Consider the following 20,384-nt stretch of genomic DNA (forward strand, 5'->3'; position numbering starts at 1 on the left):
TTCCCGGGAACGGCAGTGTTGTTTTTTCGTTCTTTGTGAAAGCGGGTCGGCGGTGAGATCGGGATCGGGAGGGGGTTCTCGCCCCCTTGGATGGGGAGCCGGAGACGGATTATTCTCTGCGGGGCAGCAGCAACAATTTCCCTTCGGTGAGTATTGAAGCCGGTCCCGAGCGGGGATGTCTGACGTTGGGTGGTGAGTCAACTTTCCCGAATTCAAACAAGATCAAGCCTGCAGATGCTGGAAATGCGAGCAACACGCACAAAATGCTGGAGGAACTCAGCAGGCCGGGCAGAATCTAGGGGAAGAATACAGTCGACATTACCGGCCGAAACCCTTCGGCAGGACTGGAGAATAAAAGGTGGGGGTGGGGAGGGAGAGAGAAACACAAGGTGATCGGTGAAACCTGAAGGGGGAGGGGATGATCTTTCCCGAACTGGCGGCCTCGCCTCGCTTCCTTCACAGGATCTGCCGGGGTCGGTCCGGGTTGTGAGACCTTCACACCGAACCGTCTGAGATGAGCCACCGCTCAGCCCCTGTTGTTCTGGTCCTATTAGCACGATGAAGTAAAACATGTTTCCATATTGTTACTGACAGAGAATTGTATAATTTGTGTTCCGTGTGTTATCTGAATGTACTTGCCTGTGATGCTGCCACAAGTCAGTGTTTCTCTGTCCCTGTACCTTCCCGTACTTGTGCACTTGGCAATAAATTCAACAGGACCTGAGAAATCTCAGTGAGATTTGATTAGTGATGATCACCTTGGCAGCTCGGTAGGTCGAATGTATGAGACAGTACACTGTTAAATGCAAAACCCTGAAGAGTGTTGATGATCAGAGGGATCTTAGACTCCAAGTTCATCGCTCCCTGAAAGAGTCCGCACAGATTGATCGGGTGGTTAAGAAGGCAAATGGCGTGGTTGTCTTTATCATTGAGTTCAAAAGTTGGGAAGTTATGTTGCAGCTTTATAAGATTAATTAGGCCACATCTGGAGTGTTTTATACAGTTGTGGTCGCTCTCATTCTCTGAAGGATATCGGGGCTTTGGAGAGGGCGCTGAAGAGGTTTACCAGGATATTGCTTGGAATAGAGGGCCTGAGCTATAACGGGAGGTTGGTCAATCTTATGTTGTTTTCTCTGGAGCCGTGCCGGCTGGGGTGAGACTGAATAGACGTTTATAAGATTACCAAAGGATTAGAAGCAGTGTCTCAGAAAGGCAGCGTCCATTATTAAGGAACTCCAGCACCCAGGGCATGCCCTTTTCTCACTGTTACCATCAGATAGCGAGGTAAAGAAGCCTGAAGGCACACACTCAGTGATACAGGAACAGTTTCTTCCCCTCTGTCATCTGATAGCCAAATGGACATTGAACCCTTGAACACGACCTCACTTTTAAAACATATAGTATTTCTGCTTTTTGCACAATTTTAAATTTATTCATAGAATAATAGGAAATCTACAGCACAGTACAGGCCCTTTGGCCCACAAAGTCGTGCTGACATGTCACTACCTTAGAAATTACTATGGTTACCCATAGCCCTCTATTTTTCTAAGTTAATTTTTCTCCAGTGCCGCCAGGTTCCTAACCAAAAATCTTTGAAAAGACCCTATCATGCCCACCTCCATAAACATTGCCGGCAGCCCATTACACCACTCTCCACCACTCTCTGACTAAAAAAACTCACCCCTGATATCTCCCCTCTACGTACTCCCCGGCACCTTAAACCTGTGCCCTCTTGTGGTAACCAATTCAGCCCTGCGAAAAAGCCTCTGACTACCCACACGATCAATGCTTCTCATAATCTTATATACCTCTATCAGGTCACCTCTCATCCTCCATCACTCCAAGAGAAAAGGCCGAGTTCACTCAACCTATTCTCATAAGGCATACTCCCCAATCCAGGCAACATCCTTGTAACTTGCCTCTGCACCTGTTCTAAGGTTTCCACATTCTTCCTGTAGTGAGGTGACCAGAATTGAGCATAGCGGAGTGTGACCAGGGTCCTATATAGCTGCAACAAAACCTCTCGGCTCCTAAACTCAATCCCACAATTAATAAAGGTCAATGCACCGTATGTCTTCTTAACCACAGAGTCAACCTGCATAGCAGATTTGAATGTCCTATGGACTCAGACCCCAAGATCCCTCTGATCCTCCACACTGTGAAGAGTCTTACCATTAATGCTATATTCTGCCATCATGTTTGACCTAATAAATTGAACAACTTCAAACTTATCCGGGTTGAACTCTATTTGCGACTTCTCAGCCCAGTTTTGCATCCTTTCAGTGTCTCGCTGTGACCTCTGACATCCCTCTACACTATCCACAACATCCCCAACCTTTGGGTGATCAGCAAATTTACTAACACATTGCTTCACTTCCTCATCCAAGTCATTTATAACAATTACAATGAGCAATGGTCCCAGATATACATATACTGTAATTTTTATTATTTTATTTTGTGTTTTTTTTTCTTCTATACTATGTACTGCATTGAAATGCTGCTGCAAAGTTAACAAATTTTACACCACATGCCGGTGATAATAAACCTGATTATGAATCTGTGTGGACAGACGATATATTTTTCCTGGGGGTTGAAATGTCTAATACATTTAAGGTGAGACGAGATATAAGCGGCAAGTTTGTCTTTTTCCACAGAGTGGTTGGTAGCTGGACTCTCTGCCTGGCGTGGGAGATCCCACCAGTCACGTGATCCTGTTTGCCCCTCCCATTTATCCACAGATGTACAATCTCTTCGCTCATGCTCACTGTCTCCGGTTGGGTGGTGTTTTCCTTTCTGCTCAGTACTGAAGCGGAACGTCTGCGGGATTGGGAAAGGGTCCTCGCCTCCTGGGTCAGGAAGCCAGGGGTCAGATCGGGAAAGGGTCCTCGCCTCCTGGGTCAGGAAGCCAGGGGTCAGATCGGGAAAGGTTCCTCTCCTCCTGGGTCATGAAGCCAGGGGTCAGATCGGGAAAGGGTCCTCGCCTCCTGGGTCAGGAAGCCAGGGGTCAGATCGGGAAAGGGTCCTCCCCTCCTGGGTCAGGAAGCCAGGGGTCAGATCACTGTCTGCAGGCCAAAGATATCGTTTTCCCATCAGTGAGTATTGAGACCGATCCCGAGTGGGGAGATCCAATGTTAGCTGTGAGTGCCGAACTGAGGGCCAATTACTCATTTATTTTCCAATTATCTGGGCTCTTCAAAAAAATGTGGATTTCACTTAATCTGCATTGAACGATCCAAACCAGGAGCCCAGGCTATTTATTTCCACAGAGTTGAAATGGGAGACCCACCAACAGGTCACGTGATGCTGTTTACTGCAGATCTACCCCGCCCTCTGGTTTGTGACTCAAGATCATGTGGTGTGTGGTCAGAGTCCCCGGATGTGAGGTGATGCTTCCTCCATGTTGTCTTGGGGAATCTGATGTTGGCCACTGAGTCCCTTTAACTTCCCTCAAATTGTCTCACTTCCTGAGCCTCCTCACATTTGTCCTTGAGCTTTATGGCTGTTGTCTTCTCCTGGATTGGGGTGGATGGGAAAGAACGACCCAGGTTGTGGGGATCTTTGATTTCACTACTCTAGGGGGAGAATGGTTTCTGTGATCTACTGATCTGGATCCAAAGGTCTCTGCCACTCCTTGCAGTCACGAGCAGAGCAGTTACTGTGCAAAGCATGAAGTGTCCAAATGGGAAACTTTCTATGGTGTGTTGATAAACAATTTGGTGAGGGTTCAAAGTATATATGGCAATGTTTTTGTTGTTTGTTCTAACTTTGTCAATTTAAGATCCTTTATGCAGTAGTGTGTACTATTTATTCAGTATCTGTGTATTGCTGGAGAACCATAATTGATCGTCCTTGCTTTCTGCTCCACCTGGTTCCATCTGCTCATTCCCTGCCCATCTTGTTCAACCTCTGTCCAGTCTCTCTCCCAACTTCAGTGACATGCATCAACTATCTGGGTCAACCTTGGTCCACCCTGTATCATACCTCTGCAATGATATATATCGGCAATCTTTCTTGTCTTCATTGTGAAGTATTCTTTCACACCTTCGTCCTCACTGAGTTATTTCCTGAATCAGTTTTTGTCAGCTGGAAAGTTAGAGGGTCATCCGGTACCAGTTCTGTTGTGCATTGGTGTGGGAGTGCTAGTTTTTGAACTGTGACTGGCTGACACACTGCATCATATTACAATCAGCAAAGAGTACTGGGAGAGTTGCTGCTTGGACTCTAGTCCTGTGTTGGCTTTGACTTTGGTTACTGCTTCTACAGATGGGGCTGAATGGTCGTCCTTCTGCAATGAAGCAGAAATTTCGAGCAGCTGGACATTGGTTGTGGGGAAATCCCCGATTGCACTACCCAGTATGAAATGGGAGGACAATGTGTGAGACTCTCAGGGTCGGTGAGTGGCAGATTAAGCTGTGTGATTCTGTGAGGTTGGGTCCTGGGATATCATAGTTTTTGATCCAGGTAAAATGGTCGCGAGGATCGAGCTGCTTGTGCTTACGAGGTGTTGAGCAAGTATTTCTGGTCTGGGATCAGATATTTGGTTTTGGAGTTCCTTTGGAAGCAATGACTGCCAGTCTGAGGAGAGGATGAGTTCCCATTCCATCCTCACAGGGACAGGTTATGAGTAAATGGGCAGTTCCATTTTTACAACAGTAGAAATAGACCCGTGAGTTTGGTGTTCAAACTGTGTTAATGTGCTTCATTATCTCTCTGGTTAAAGTGAGAACTGTGGTGAGAGGTTTATTGGAAGAAAAACCCCAACTGGAAGCAAACCACAGCTGAAGACGAGGGAACAGCAACAAGTGAACCAGCCCGAGGACTGAGAGCATAAACTGGAGAGAACAACTCTGAATCAACTGACTCGGAGTTCTCATTGATTCAGTCGGAAGAAAGGTTGGTGAGTCTCATTTACTCAGACACTGGTCCTTTAGACATTACATACTTGTACAAGGGAAGGTAGGATTTAGTTGGAGTGGGACTGAATGTGCCCAGAATAACCAGTTATGCTTCTGTCAGACACAGTTGCAATCAGTCCAGGTCTGGTAATGTGCTTCCAGCAGCCCAGCCCTTTAAGACCACTCCCATTCTGTCGAAGTCGAATCCGGATTAAGTCACTCAGACAGGAACAGACTGTGACTGTTCCCACCCAATCCACGAATTCCCCTCACACCACTGATATATCTGTCCAGATACTCCCTACACAAGACAGGCTGGAGCCAAAAGTTATTTACTATGACAGCCCCTGAAGACAAGTTACAAAATAGTCATAATGGCTTACACACACAGAACAGACTGTCTTATCTCTGCACATGAGTGCACAAGGAGATAAGCATCCTGAAACTCTAGCTAGCTACCCTCAAGAAGAAATATGGCTCAGCATGGCTTAGTACATCTGTTGATCATCAGCAGTTCCTTTCAGAAAAACAGGATGCTATTGTTTAACGAAGTGTTAACCCTTTTACAGACTTTATCATTCCCTCCTTTACAGAGAAAGCAACCGAGTGGAGCTTTGACTTCTCAGTGGGTATAACATCAGTAGTTACAACAATGAGAGGTACAACCATTTGGACATAATGCAATATCATGCCCCAAATATTACCGAACAGGCCTTCGAAGAGCACCATTTCGACCCTTCGGTGAACCCGAGAAAATCCTGCCCTACTTTCTTGATGCTGTCAATCTCCTTGGCAGTGTGCTCGGAGAGGGATGTAACATTAGTAGCCTCATCAGGGATATAGGCGCAGCATTCTGTGTCAATAATAGCACAGGTTCCCCCTTTCTCAGCTAGGATACAATCTAAAGCCGACCGATTCTGTACAACTGTTTGCCGGATTGCAATCATTTCAGTGGATATTTCTGTTACTTGGGCCTGTGTTCTGTCAGGGCCCCTGCAGTATTGTGGCCAGCTCCACAAGTGCTTGTAGACAAATTGATTATCTCTCGTGAATTCCTGGCTACTCCATAGGAGAGAAAAGCGATCATCCAAAATCATTCAGTCTCAGTTATTCCTCTCCGCTGCTGGGCACCTGCAGGAATGGCCAAGATGCATGTTTCCCAGTGTCGGAAGTTCCGTTTGGTGGGGGCCTGAGATGCCATCCCTCAAAACATTGACAGCCACAGTCATCTCTGTCTGGACCACAGTTCCTCACTCTCTTCCCCAGGTGTTATTTGAAAAAGCACAGACTGAGAGTTCCTCACTGTAGTTGAGCGGGATTACTGACATTTGAATCATACTTTTCCCATACTGAGGAATTTCGGCACAAACCCAGCAGGCCCCTGGTTCTACCTGCTTGGCCCAGTTGTGACAGAGAGACAGAAAGGTGTTAACATAGGGGCCCCTGTGTGCTGGGGTAAGCCCTCTTAAAGACATAAACACCAACACCACTGTTACGGTTTAATTGAACCAGCAGCTATAGTCCACACCTGGACTTTGGTTTTGATGTTAAAACCACTGTCTTTATTCGTATCTACTTATAATATAACAAATTAAGCAAAATAATCAAAAGTTTAAAAGTGTTATGAGTACACATATGTGTAAGTATAACTCCCAAACCACTCAGCTCAGGGAATACCAAGCTGAAAGATGGTAAAGTATGAAATTCAGTTCATCCACGGAATCAATGACGAGAGAGAGATATTTGTAATCCAAGGTGAATGTCAAGAGAAGGCAATTACGTTGAATTCCACAAATTCCACAGTGGTAAAACAGGATAACAGTCGCTGTAGGTCTTATTCGTCGTCGTTCTAAATCCACATACAAATTATCACCAGAAGTAGCTTATTGCAGGAGTACTGTCTTCAGAAGGAACTACCACCCAGGCAAAGGTTAACACACAGGTAGATTCCGCAAGGTACTCCCAATCCAGATCCAACACACAAAGTATTACCGACAGTGATTTCCACAGAATATCCCTTCTCACAAGTGGTTACCACATCACACACCCGAATCCAGCTAAGGGTTAACAAAAGTGGTAGCCACGAGATACTCCAACAAAATCCCCATTTGGATTATACGAATCATCACCAACAGTGATTGGTCACAGGGGTACCTCTTCAAGTGAATTACCACCCCCAGGCAAGGGTTAGCACAAGTGGTCATCACAGGATACTCCCAAACCAACAGATCGACTCCAATGGATCAAACAAAGCGACAATCACACATTCGGTATACACTGAATCAAGAATCAACCCACCCTTGTGGGCATAGGAGAGCCCAAACAGTGACCTTTGGCCACTAGGTCCTTTGTTTCGAACCTTCCATCTTCTTTCTTTCTCTCTGACTGACTGTGTGTCCTTGCTTAAACAAAACAAACTGTGAGCTATGTAAACACAAGCTGCCAGCAAGTGTAAACATGCTGCACGGTCAAATAGTTCCAGCCCTCTCTCTCTCTCTTTGTAAGATTCAAACAGGAGCCGAGAAAGCTGGCGGCTGACGTTACTCAGGCAATATCTCTCAAAATGACAGTCTTCTTTCTTTCTCTCTGGCTGACTGTGTTTGTGACTGTCTTTGCTTAAATAAAACAAACTGCGAGCTATTGTTACGTACCCCATAACTGGGTCACTTACCTTCCTTACGACTGTACTTCCTTAGAAGGTTGGCGTCATTCAATGTCTGCAGTGAGATGCTGAAGATGTTCTATAGGTCAGTTGTTGAGAGCGCCCTCTTCTTTGTGGTGGCGTGTTGGGGAGGAAGCATTAAGAAGAAGGACGCCTCACGTCTTAATAAGCTGATAAGGAAGGCGGGCTCTGTCGTGGGCAAAGTACTGGAGAGTTTAACATCGGTAGCTGAGCGAAGGGCGCTGAGTAGGCTACGGTCAATTATGGAAAACCCTGAACATCCTCTACATAGCACCATCCAGAGACAGAGAAGCAGTTTCAGCGACAGGTTACTGTCGATGCAATGCTCCTCAGACAGGATGAAGAGGTCAATACTCCCCAATGCCATTAGGCTTTACAATTCAACTGCCAGGACTTAAGAACTTTTTTTTAAAGCTATTATTAATGCTTTTTGAGTTAGTGATTTAGATGCATATCATATTATTACTGAGTTAAGTATTGTATGTAATGAGTTTTTGCTACAACAAGTGTATGGGACATTGGAAAAAATGTTGAATTTCCCCATGGGGATGAATAAAGTATCTATCTATCTATCTATCTATCTATCTATCTTACCAGCAAAGATACAGAGGTCCGCTGAAGTCTGATGGTACTATTTTTAAAAGTTTTTATTTATAAAGGGGCACAAAAGTAAGGTTAATACAAACATTCAGATAATATACGTCGTCACTACTCAATCTAAAGCGCGGGTATAGTAATAATCAACAATAAGAAGTAGCTCTGTCGTTTGTCTAGGGGTAAAAATATTGTCCGATAGAAATATCAAAGTCTGGAGTTCATGCAGGTAGCCTTTTGGGGACCGCTGGATTTCACGTGTTGGAGAGAGAGAGAATTTTTGGTGAGAAAATAAACTTGCCAGCCTTTTGGACTCAAATCGTTGAATCGGGAACGTGGGTTCCCCGTTGTCAGTTCGAAGTCCTTTTTGGTGTTATCAGCCACTCGCTCCCCAGGCTAGGGGAAATGAACCACACGTGGCTTCCGAATAGCTTCCCATTATCACGGGAGCGATGAGCGATGGTGTCTCCTTCTGGTGCGTCGCTAGGGTACTGCCTCCTGCAGTCCCCTTTTTATCTTGACTTGCGGAGTTGTAGATGTCAATCAAGGTAGGGTGATACAATCCCCACCCCACATTGCCCGAGGGTGTCCATGTAGCCATGATAGCTGGCACGTAGCATAGAATCGCAATCCACAAAGGTGTCTCCAAGAAAGAATGGTCAAATCCGTTGCGTTGTCTCTCTCTCTTTTCCTGGGTCCAAGACCCGAATTAATAGCGATCTTGCGATTCTCAGGAAGGAGGGGGCTGGTATCATAACACTATATAAACACAAGCTGTGAGCAAGTGTAAACATGCTGCCTAGTCAAATAGCTCTGCCCCCCTCTCTCTCTTAGTAAGAATCAAACAGGAGAATATTAGTTCTGGGGTTGATCAGGATTTGAAGGTCGGGTCCTAATAATATGTCAAAGCTCGTCACATTCGATTTCGGTCATTGTCAGGCCAATCCATATTATTTGTATTAATAATGTTGGCAAACTTTGTAAGCATTGGAGCAGTAAATCATTATTAATGGGTATTTGTCCCCCCAGTTTAAAGGCTTGGTCTCCTGTGAAAGTGCCATAGCAGGCCACAAATCACATCCAGGGTCATTATGCCAGACATGGGCTCGGAATCCCATGTTTCCCTATCAGTTCAAACTTTAGACTGATGTTCCTACCCTTCCCTCCTATCTGGGCCGGCCTTGGTTTGCTTACATTGTTTTTCCTGCTCTCGTTTTCGGCGCACATCCACCCATTCACGCTCCGCTTTTAGCGTCTCCCAACCTTTGGCATTCCTTCTGCAGTACATACCTCTATCCCTTTCTCACATGCATTATTCCTCCAACTTGCTGATAATATACTGTTCCACTTTAAAGGTATGTCACATTCAGAATTTTTTCCAGTTAGCCGAGGATTTCCTTCCACGCTGCTGTGCGGTGTTGGGAAATCATGTACAAGGCAAGTTACAGCAGTAGTTTGCCATTGCCTTCTGCTGGGTGAGTTGTTTTGTTCACCAGCTCTAACCCAGCACAGATGAAAGTGTGCAAGGGAGTCGGCTGGATTCGAACTCGGGACCTCTCGCCTCGAAGTCCAACGCTGAAGCCACTAGGCCATCAGTGGCATAGCTGACAAAGTTCCATTTTACATCTGCCTTTTCCTTCCATTCCCTTTTCAACAATTTCCACTTCTTTCCTCAGTTCTTTTTCCATATCAGATTTACTGCTTGTTCTCATGAGGTAATAACGCAGGCTCCCCCACCCCCCCTCCGTCCGTGGCCACATTTTGAGTGCTGCACTCAACATTTGAAAATCTTTTTCCTTGTCTGGAAAACTCTCACATAAAATTGTGTAGGGCTGCTCCTGGCACACTCGTATCAATCGACTGCAATTAACCGATTATCTCTAAGTAATTTATCGGGCACAAAGCCTCCTGCTCAATTAACAATCAGATAAATTTACCCGGCAGGCACCTCCTGCTTAATTGATGAATTTACCTGACTTGTCTGCTTCCTGCCCACTTAGTAAAGTTTACCGAGTACCGCCTCCTGGCCACTTAATAAATTTTATCCAATACTGCCTCCTGCCCACATAGTAAAAATTTTGCCTACCTCATACAAGTCTCCCGACAGATTTTTTTCCCGATCCTGTTAAGGTATGTGATCAGCCTTGGGCGAGGCACCGTACGTCCAAAGGAACTGACGGTGAGTGACAAATGTAAAATACCTATTGGGTACCCGGTCAGTCTCCACGGTCCCCAGAGTGGTCCAGATGCTTACTCAGCCCATCTGCTCGGTGCTCTGCATATTGAGATCCTGTTCGTGATGCCAAATGTTAAAGCTGAATCTGAATAAAACTCGAGAGAACAGCTTCTTATTGACACCACAGTTTATTGCACATTCTCCTGCAGGAGTTTGAGCTCCTGTTGTCAAAGGGAAGGCACGTAAGCACTGCCACCATCTGACAAGTTGACTGACTTGGGTTACAGCCGTATATTTATTCATAGTACACCCCATGCATTACTATTGCAAGATGTTATTTGAACTGGTACGCCCACCAAGTGTGTTGGTGCAAATCTTAATTACAAATCTTAATTGCAAATCTTAACAGAGTTTGCTATATCGAGGTTTTAATTATGGATGGATGTACTGTCCAGTCCTTATCAGTCATTCCCTTTGCAAGGCCCTGACTTAATTACAAACAGATGTTCATTCCTGTCCTTATCAGCGAGTCTTCCTCCCTTTACTCAAATGAGGGTACAATGTATAATGGTATCAACTAACAACAGTACAGTATACAATGTTATCAGCTCTCAATGTGTCTCTCTGCAAGCCACAGAGAACTGGTAATGAGCCTGTCCTGGCTAACCACTGAAGACAGTGTTTACTTCGGTTCAAATATTCCTATTCAGTCCCAATTATTCTTCTAGCCAGAGGTTACATATGTTCAAAATGAATTTTTTTATATATCTTCAATTCCTCAAGAGGGTTCAGGGGAAATATTTATGTCCAATATAGAAACTGGTGTTACCTGTGTGTATTGTGGCAATGCAAGAGGTGCTGGAGAATTTGCAAGTGGAAAGACTTGGAGTAATATTTGCAAATCTGACTTTTTAAAGCATAATTTAGCAAGCAAACCACATATGGACAATGTACAAAAGCTCTGGTGAGAAAATCCTTCATTACCCGTTACAGGCCTGCTACATAGGTTGTGAGAGAGTGCAGATGAATTTGATCGAACTCGGGAGATCAAAGTACTTATCAACAGTGATTTGCTGGCTGTGAAACTAATTACCTCTCTGTATAAAATTCACTATGCACATGTCACTGGGTAAAAAAAAATGCACAGTACATGATTTATGTGCACACTGGTCATTACAAATTAGAGGGGACATTGGTGGGAAGGTGGGGAGACCTCCAGTGTCCCTGATTCCCTCACCAACAAGATGTGCATCCAGCTGCAGCTTGTAACCCAGCACTTTAAGGAGTTGGAACTGGAAGTGTATGAATTGTGGATCATCCAGGAGTTGGAGGGGGAGATAGATATGAAATGAAGAGAGGTGAGTTACACACAAGGTGCAGGACACAGGAAACTGGGTGAGAATCAGGAAGGGGAATGAAGTTAAATAGCCATTGCAGAGTACTCTTGTTGCTATCCCACACAACAATAGGTGGAACACTTCAGAAACTGTTGGGGGGGTGGGAGGGTAGATTACCTGACAGAGAACAGTCAAAGAGGTGATAGTGAATTCATTAGTTAGGGGAACAGAACAGGAGGGGACTAATATCCTAGCAGTAAGGCTTGCTAGTGCTAGTGTGGGTGGAGAGGGTGGTGTGGTTAAAATAAGATGCAGGGGAAATGGGAGCCAGAATGACAGAACAGATAGTGGAGAGGGTGAATTGAATTGAATTGACTTTATTCGATACATCCTTCCTACACATGAGGAGTAGAAATCTTTACATTACATCTTCACCACAATATGCAATTTGTAATTAATAGTAATATATAATAGATAGTTTGTAGATAGGACAGTCAATATAACATTGAAATGCAATTGTATCAGCATGAATTAATCAGTTTGATGGCCTGGTAGAAGATAATGTCCCAGAGCCTGTTGGTACTTTTGCTGTGGTACCATTTCCTGGATGGTAGCAGCAGGAACAGTTTGTAGTTGTGGTGAATTTGGTCCCTGATATCCTTTGGGCCTTTTGACACACCTGTCCCTGTAAATGTCCTGAATAGTGGAAAGTTCACATCTACAGATGCGCTGGACTGTCTGCACCACTCTCTGCCATTTCCTGCGATTAAGGGAAGCACAGTTCTCATACCAGGCAGTGATGCAGCCAGTCAGGATGCTCTCAATTGTGTCCCTGTAGAATGTCCTCAGGATTTTGGGTCCCCATCCCCAACTTGTTCAACCATCTGTGGTGAAAGAGGGCCTGCTGTTCTCTTTTCACAACACAGCCGGTATGTACACACAATGTGAGATCCTTGGTGATGTTTATGCTGAGGAATTTAAAGCTGTTCACCTTCTTAAACCCAGATCCATAGATGTCAACAGGGGTTAGCCTGTCTCCATTCCTCCTGTAATCCACAATCAGCTTTGTTTTTGTGACAATGAGGGAGAGTTTGTTTTCTTGACACCAGTCAGATGTTGTTCAGACCTCAGACAGAGTCAGCAATCAAATGATTGAGCATAGTGTGATGAATGTGCTGAGCTGTGTATATCACAATGCAAGAAGCATTGTAGGAAAGCCCGATGAGCTCAGGACAGGGAATTATGATATTGTAGCTATTATTGGAATTTGGTTGCACCCAACAGTCTGAGGGATTTAGAGGAACAACTTGGTAGAGAGATTGCGGACCATGCCAATAAACAAAGGTTGATTCAGTAAGTGATTTTAACTTTCCATATATTGAATGGGACTCCCATACTGTAAAAGGACTAGATGGGGTAAAGTTTGTCAAATGTGCCCTTAATCAGTATGTTGAATCTCTGATATAGAAGTGAACAATAAGCTGTTAGGAAATGATCCAGGGCTGGTGACAGAATTTGTGATCATAATGCCATGAGATTCAAAGTAAAGATGGAAAAAGAGAGGTCTGGATTACGGGTTGAGATTCTAAATTGGAGAAAGGTCAATTTTGATGGTATCCGAAACATCTGACAAGTGTGGTTTGGAACAGGCTCATTCCTGGCAACAGAGTTCTTGTAAGTGGGAGGCCTTCAGCAGTGAAATTTTGAGGATGTAGAGATTGGATGTGCCTGCCAAAATAAAAGATGAAAAGTTACAGGTGCAGGGAACCTTGCTTTTCAAGAGATATTGAGGCCCCAGATATTTTGTTCCTCCAAATGCCTCAGACTGTTGGGTGATACCAAGATCCATTAATGACTACAATATCAGGATTCCACGCCCTGAGCTCATCTGGCTTTTTTTTAAAGTTGTCTGCTGTTGGTTTCTAAAAGATTCCCAATAGTCTTTGCTCTTTTGTTTGCCCTCTCTTTGGCTTTTATATTGGCTTTGGCTTCCCATTTTAGTCATGGATATGTCCTCCTGCCTTTCCAATGCTTCCACTTCTTTGAGATGTATCGATAACTCAGCTCCCGAGTTGCTCCCAGAAACTCCAGCCATTGCTGCTCCGTTGTCACTCCTACCTTTTCCCATCCAAACAAGTTTGGCCAGCTTCTCTGTCATAGAAACATGGAGAAGTTCAGTACAGAAACAGGATATTTGGCCCATCTAGTCAATGCCAAAAACATTTAAGCTGTCTAATGCAAATACCTGCACCGGGACCATCACCATTTTCACCTTCCCCACTTACCCATGACCTCTGGTTGTCATCCCACACAACTTCAGTGGAAAAAGCTGCTTGCATTTACCCTATCTATACCCTCATAATGTTGTATACTTCTAAGAAATCCTCAAAGCAGTGTACATTTTCCTTGTTTATGTTTCGAGCCGTTTTTAGGTGTATAAGATGATGAGGGGCATTGATCGTGTGGATAGCCAGTTTTTTTTCCCCAGGTCTGAAGTGGCTAACACGGGAGGACATAGTTTTAAGGTGCTTGGAAGTAGATACCGAGGGGATGTCAGGGGTAAGTATTTTACACAGAGAGTGGTGGGTGCGTGGAATACACTACCGGCTACTTGTGTGAGAGTGTTTCAGTTACTGTGGGGCCAGGCACCCATGCAGCTCAGTGGGAACAGGGAATAATACCAATGGAGACAGTCAAACTGAGCCAAGTCACAGATTGGAGATGGCAGAAGTGCCCCATTCTTAGAGAGACAGGAAGAGCATCAGAGCATTCAATGCTCATTCCAGATACCAGCACTGTGCCCAGTTAGAAGATGATTTCTCCATCCAAATTGTGTTGAACTTCACTGTAACAGTGTGATGTCAGTTCACACCTTGACAACTCAAGTGATCTGAAATGTTGTCCTGCACCCATTGATGGATTTTTAAAATCTTTTTACAGGTTACAAATGACAAGAAATTTGTCTACGGAAATCTCGAATATAGTTTTGCTGTCTCTGTCCAGATAATTAAGAAATGGAGCAAGGGATTCACTCGATCATCCTTCCTGCTCAGACTGTGGGGAGGAATTCACACGGTCATCTGACTTACTGGCATGTCCATCATTTTAATCAGGGGGGAAACCATTCATCTGCTCAGACAGTGGGAATGGATTCAGTCGGTCATTTCAACTGAATGTATATCTGCAAGTTTACACTGGGCAAGGCCATTCACCTGTGCTGTGTGTGAGAAGGGATGCAGTCAGTCTTCCCACCTGTGGACACACCAGTCAGTTCATACTGGGCAGAGGCTGGTCATCTGCTGAATTTATGGGGTAAGGATTCACTCGGTCATCTGTCCTAATGGCTCACAAGCGAGTTCTCACTGGGGAGTGGCCGTTTACCTGTTCGGACTGTGGGAAGGGATTCACTTGCTCATCTAAACTGAAGATCCATCAAAGAATTCACACTGAGGAGAAACTGTTTACCTGCTCAGACTGTGGGAAGGGATTCACTCAGTCATCTGAACTGAAGGTACATCAGAGAGTTCACACTAGGGAGAGGCCGTTCACCTGCTCAGTCTGTGAGAAGGGATTCACCACATCATCTCACATACTGATTCACCTGTCAGTTCACACTGCAGTGAGAGATTTCACCTGCTCAGTCTGTGGGAAGACATTCACTCAGTCATCTAACCTACAGAGACACCAGCAAGTTCACACTGGGGAGAAGCTGTTCACCTGCTCAGACTGTGGGAAAGGATTCACTCGATCATTCAACCTGCAGAGTCACCAGCGAGATCACACTGGGGAGTGGCTGTTCACTTGCTCAGACTGTGGGAAGGGATTCACTCAGGCATCTCACTTACGGAGACACCAGTCAGTTCACACTGGGGAGAAGCCATTCACCTGCTCAGTCTGTGGGAAGACGTTCACTCAGTCATCCAACCTGCAGACACACCAGCGAGTTCACACTGGGGAGAAGCCGTTCACTTGCTCAGACTGTGGAAAGGGATTCACACAGTTAGGTAGCCTACAAACACACCAGTTAGTTCACACTGGGGAGCGGCCGTTCACCTGCTCAGACTGTGGGAAGAGATTCACCACATCATCTCACCTAGTGACTCACCAGTCAGTTCACACTGCAGTGAGGGATTTCATCTGTTCAGTCTGTGGGAAGAGATTCACTCAGTCATCTAACCTACAGAGACACCAGCAAGTTCACACTGGGGAGAAGCTGTTCACCTGCTCAGACTGTGGGAAAGGATTCACTCGATTATTCAACCTACAGAGTCACCAGCGAGTTCACACTGGGGAGAGGCTGTTCACCTGCTTAGACTGTGGGAAGGGATTCACTCAGGCATCTCACCTACGGAGACACCAGTCAGTTCACACTGGGGAGAAGCCATTCACCTGCTCAGTCTGTGGAAAGACATTCACTCAGTCATCCAACCTACAGACTCATCAGCGAGTTCACACTGGGGAGAGGTCGCTCACCTGCTCAGACTGTGGAAAGGGATTCACACAGTTAGGTAGACTACAAGCACACCAGTTAGTTCACACTGGGGAGCGGCCGTTCACCTGCTCAGACTGTGGGAAAGGATTCACCACATCATCTCACCTAGTGACTCACCAGTCAGTTCACACTGCAGAGAGGGATTTCACCCGCTCAGATTCTGAGAAGGGATTCACTCAGTCATCTGATCTGCTGGCACACCAGTGAGTTCCACTGGGGAGAGACCGTCGACCTGCGAATATGGGAAGGCATTCACACGATCATCTCATCTATTAAAACACCAGCGAGTTCACACCACAGATCATCTGCTCAGGCTTTGGGAAGAGATCCACTCAACCGTCGCCACCAAGGCTGCATCATTGTGTTCCACTGGGGAGAGGCCGTTCACCTGCTGTGAATATGGGAAGGGATTCACTCAGTAATCTAACCTTGTAACACACGACCGGGTTCACATTAGGGAGAAAGTTTCAATAAGCTGTAGGCTGGATATTTTTCTATCCCCATTGCTGAATGCAACTTCGAGAGTGACTGGGGAATCTAGTACAAGAGGGCATGATGTAAGGTTTGCAGGGCGCCCATTCAGAACAGAGATGCGGAGAATTTTTTTTTGTCAGAGGGTGGTGAATCTATGGAATTTGTTGCCACGGGCAGCAGTGGAGGGCAAGTCATTGGGTGTGTTTAAGGCAGAGATTGATAGGTATCTGAGTAGTCAGGGCATCAAAGGTTACGGTGAGAAGGTGGGGGAATGGGACTAAAGGGCAGATTGGATCCACTCATGATGAAATTGTGGAGCAGACTCGATGGGCCGAATGGCCGAATCTGCTCCTTTGTGTTATGGTCCTGTGTGATTTCTTTCTCATGTGTGTTATTCCTGTTCCTCCTTCTGTCCAAGGTCGTGTTAATCTCAGTGGGTTTGAGTGTAAGTAGTTTTTTCTAAACTTGTCATTTCAGTTCTTACTTATCTTTGTAAATTTTACTGATTGAAATGGGACTAAGATATTTTCATTAAAAAAAGTCAATGTCGGTATTGATGGAAGTGTTTATTGCCTTTGTTGTATTTGTTAACTATTGAGCTCTGTTCGGCAGTTTTTTAAAGCCTTGAAATAAATTTTGTCAAAGGTTTTCCCAATATTGCACTACTTTCTGTTGCTTTTGCTTGTTGATTTTTCAGATACGTGGTTATCACGAGTCCCGGTGAAGGGTCATGGCCGGAAATGTTGATTCCCATCCATAGATGCTGCCTGACCTGCTGAGCTTCTCCAGCACTTTGTGTGAATTTCTCTCGATTTCTTGCATCTGCAGGTCTTCCTGTTTCCCAGATATTTATATGTTTAGTGAAATAACAAGCCTGGCGTGGGGTTGTGTGGCTCTGTTGGTAAAATATTAAATAAAATCATTAAATAAGAGGTGGCATAGGGTTGGGCGGTGTAGAATCTGTGGGTAGTATCAAGGAATAGCAAATGTACAAAAGACCCTGATGGGAATTGTATAGTGACCCCAAAACAGTAGTAAGTGTGTGGTCCACAAATTACAATGAGAGATAGAAAATGAGTGCCAAAAGGGCAATGTTACAATAGTCATGGGGGATTGTCATGCAGGTGATTAGGAAAATCAGGATGGTGTTGGTCTCAAGAGGAGGAATTCCTAGAGTGCCTACAAGATGCATTTTTTTTTAGAGCAGCTCGTGGTTGAGCCCACTTGGGGATCAGCTATTCTGGATTGGGTGTTGTAATGAACCGGAATTAATTAGGTCACTTGAGTTCAAAGAACCCTTCGGGATAAGTGATCTTAATATGATCAAATTCACCCCGACATTAGAGAAGGAGAAACTAAAGTCAGATATGAATAAAAAGAGAATTATAGAGGCCTGAGAGAAAAATCGGTCAAAATTGATTTGGAAAGAACACGGGCAGGGATGAAAAAAGAGCAGCAATGGCTGGAATTTCTGGAAGCAATCTGGAAGTGACGGGATATACACATCACAAAGAGGAAGATAGATAGATTGATAGATAGATACTTTATTCATCCCCATGGGGAAATTCAACTTTTTTCCAATGTCCCATGCACTTGTTGTAGCAAAACTAATTACATACAATACTTAACTCAGTAAAAAATATGATATACATCTAAATCACTATCTCAAAAAGCATTAATAATAGCTTTTAAAAAGTTCTTAAGTCCTGGCGGTAGAATTGTAAAGCCTAATGGCATTGGGGAGTATTGACCTTTTCATCCTGTCTGAGGAGCATTGCATCGATAGTAACCTGTCGCTGAAACTGCTTCTCTGTCTCTTGATGGTGCTATGTAGAGGATGTTCAGAGTTATCCATAATTGACCGTAGCCTACTCAGCGCCCTTCGCTCAGCTACCGATGTTAAACTCTCCAGTACTTTGCCCACGACAGAGCCCGCCTTCCTTACCAGCTTATTAAGACGTGAGGCGTCCCTCTTCTTAATGCTTCCTCCCCAACACGCCACCACAAAGAAGAGGGCGCTCTCCACAACTGACCTATAGAACATCTTCAGCATCTCACTACAGACATTGAATGACGCCAACCTTCTTAGGAAGTACAGTCGACTCTGTGCCTTCCTGCACAAGGCATTTGTGTTGGCAGTCCAGTCTAGCTTCTCGTCTAACTGTACTCCCAGATACTTGTAGGTCTTAACCTGCTCCACACATTCTCCACTAATGATCACTGGCTCCATATGAGGCCTAGATCTCCTAAAGTCCACCACCATCTCCTTGGTCTTGGTGATATTGAGACGCAGGTAGTTTGAGTTGCACCATATCACAAAGTCCTGTATCAGTTTCCTGTACTCCTCCTCCTGTCCATTCCTGACACACCCCACTATGGCCGTGTCATCAGCGAACTTCTGCACATGGCAGGACTCCGAGTTATATTGGAAGTCTGATGTGTACAGGGTGAACAGGACCGGAGAGAGCACGGTTCCCTGCGGCGCCCCTGTGCTGCTGACCACCGTGTCAGACCTACAGTCTCCCAACCGCACATACTGAGGTCTATCTGTCAAGTAGTCCACTATCCAATCCACCATGTGAGAGTCTACTCCCATCTCCGTTAGTTTGTGCCTTAAGATCTTGGGCTGGATGGTGTTAAAGGCACTAGAGAAGTCAAGGAATGTAATCCTCACAGCACAACTGACCCCCTCTAGGTGAGAGAGTGATTTGTGCAGCAAATACGTGATAGCATCCTCCACTCCCACCTTCTCCTGATACGCAAACTGAAGAGGATCCTGGGCGTGCCTGGTTTGTGGCCTCAGATTCTGTATTATCAGCCGCTCCATGGTCTTCATCACGTGCGACCTCAAGGCAACAGGTCTGAAGTCATTCAACTCCTTTGGTTGTGGTTTCTTCGGTATCGGGACAATACAAGATGTTTTCCAATGTCTGGGTACTCTTCTCTGCTCCAGGCTCATGTTGAAGATGCGCTGTAGTGGTTCTCCCAGCTCAGTCGCACAGGCCCTCAGTAATCGTGGGGAAACTCCATCCGGTCCAGCCGCCTTGCTAGTACAGATCTTCCTCAGTTGACCTTCCACCTGTGCAGCCGTAATCCTGGGCGTGGGCAAGGTCTCCTGTGAGTGGCTATTTTCCTGTGAGGGAAGTAAGCCTGGTGTGGATTTCTGCGGTGAGGATGAGATTGAGCTGTCGAACCTGTTGAAGAAGTTGTTCAGCTGGTTCGCTTTCTCCACATCTCCACTTATGTTCGCCCCCCGCTTTGCACCGCATCCGGTGATGATCTTCATCCCATCCCACACCTCCTTCATGCTTTTTTTCTGCAGCTTTTGTTCTAGCTTCCTCCTATACTGCTCCTTTGCCCCCCTTATCTGTACTCTGAGTTCCTTCTGAACTCTTTTAAGCTCCAACCGATCACCATCTTTAAAGGCCCTCTTCTTCTGGTTTAGGAGGCCTTTGATGTGACTAGTGATCCAGGGCTTATTATTTGGATAGCAGCGAACAGTTCTAACAGGGACAACTGCATCCACACAAAAGTTAATATAGTCCGTTGTGCATTCAGTGACCTCCTCAACGCCCCCACATAGCCCCCCTTGCAGTACATCCCAGTTAGTAGTACCGAAGCAGTCTCTCAGGGCCTGTTCAGCTTCAGGAGTCCACTTCCTAAAAGAGCGTGTGGTAGTGGGATGCCTCATCACAATTGATTTATATCTGGGTTGTAACAAAACCAGGTTGTG

General features: G+C 45.3%; 1 long non-coding RNA gene across 2 annotated transcripts in view; it reads left to right on the plus strand.

The window, feature by feature from the left end:
* LOC140721069 (uncharacterized) overlaps positions 1–20,384 on the plus strand; it is a 32,535-nt gene continuing 12,151 nt past the window's right edge. Inside the window, exons 1-3 of one of the 2 annotated variants that reach the window (XR_012097314.1) lie at positions 1–146; positions 4,721–4,893; positions 17,349–17,479. This is a non-coding gene — a long non-coding RNA (uncharacterized lncRNA). Of the gene's footprint in view, positions 147–4,720; positions 4,894–17,348; positions 17,798–20,384 lie in introns of those variants that run through there. The other variant, XR_012097313.1, reaches the window with a different exon arrangement.

The sequence above is a fragment of the Hemitrygon akajei genome, unplaced genomic scaffold (assembly GCF_048418815.1).
Source record: "Hemitrygon akajei unplaced genomic scaffold, sHemAka1.3 Scf000050, whole genome shotgun sequence".
NCBI classification, from domain to species: domain Eukaryota; kingdom Metazoa; phylum Chordata; class Chondrichthyes; order Myliobatiformes; family Dasyatidae; genus Hemitrygon; species Hemitrygon akajei.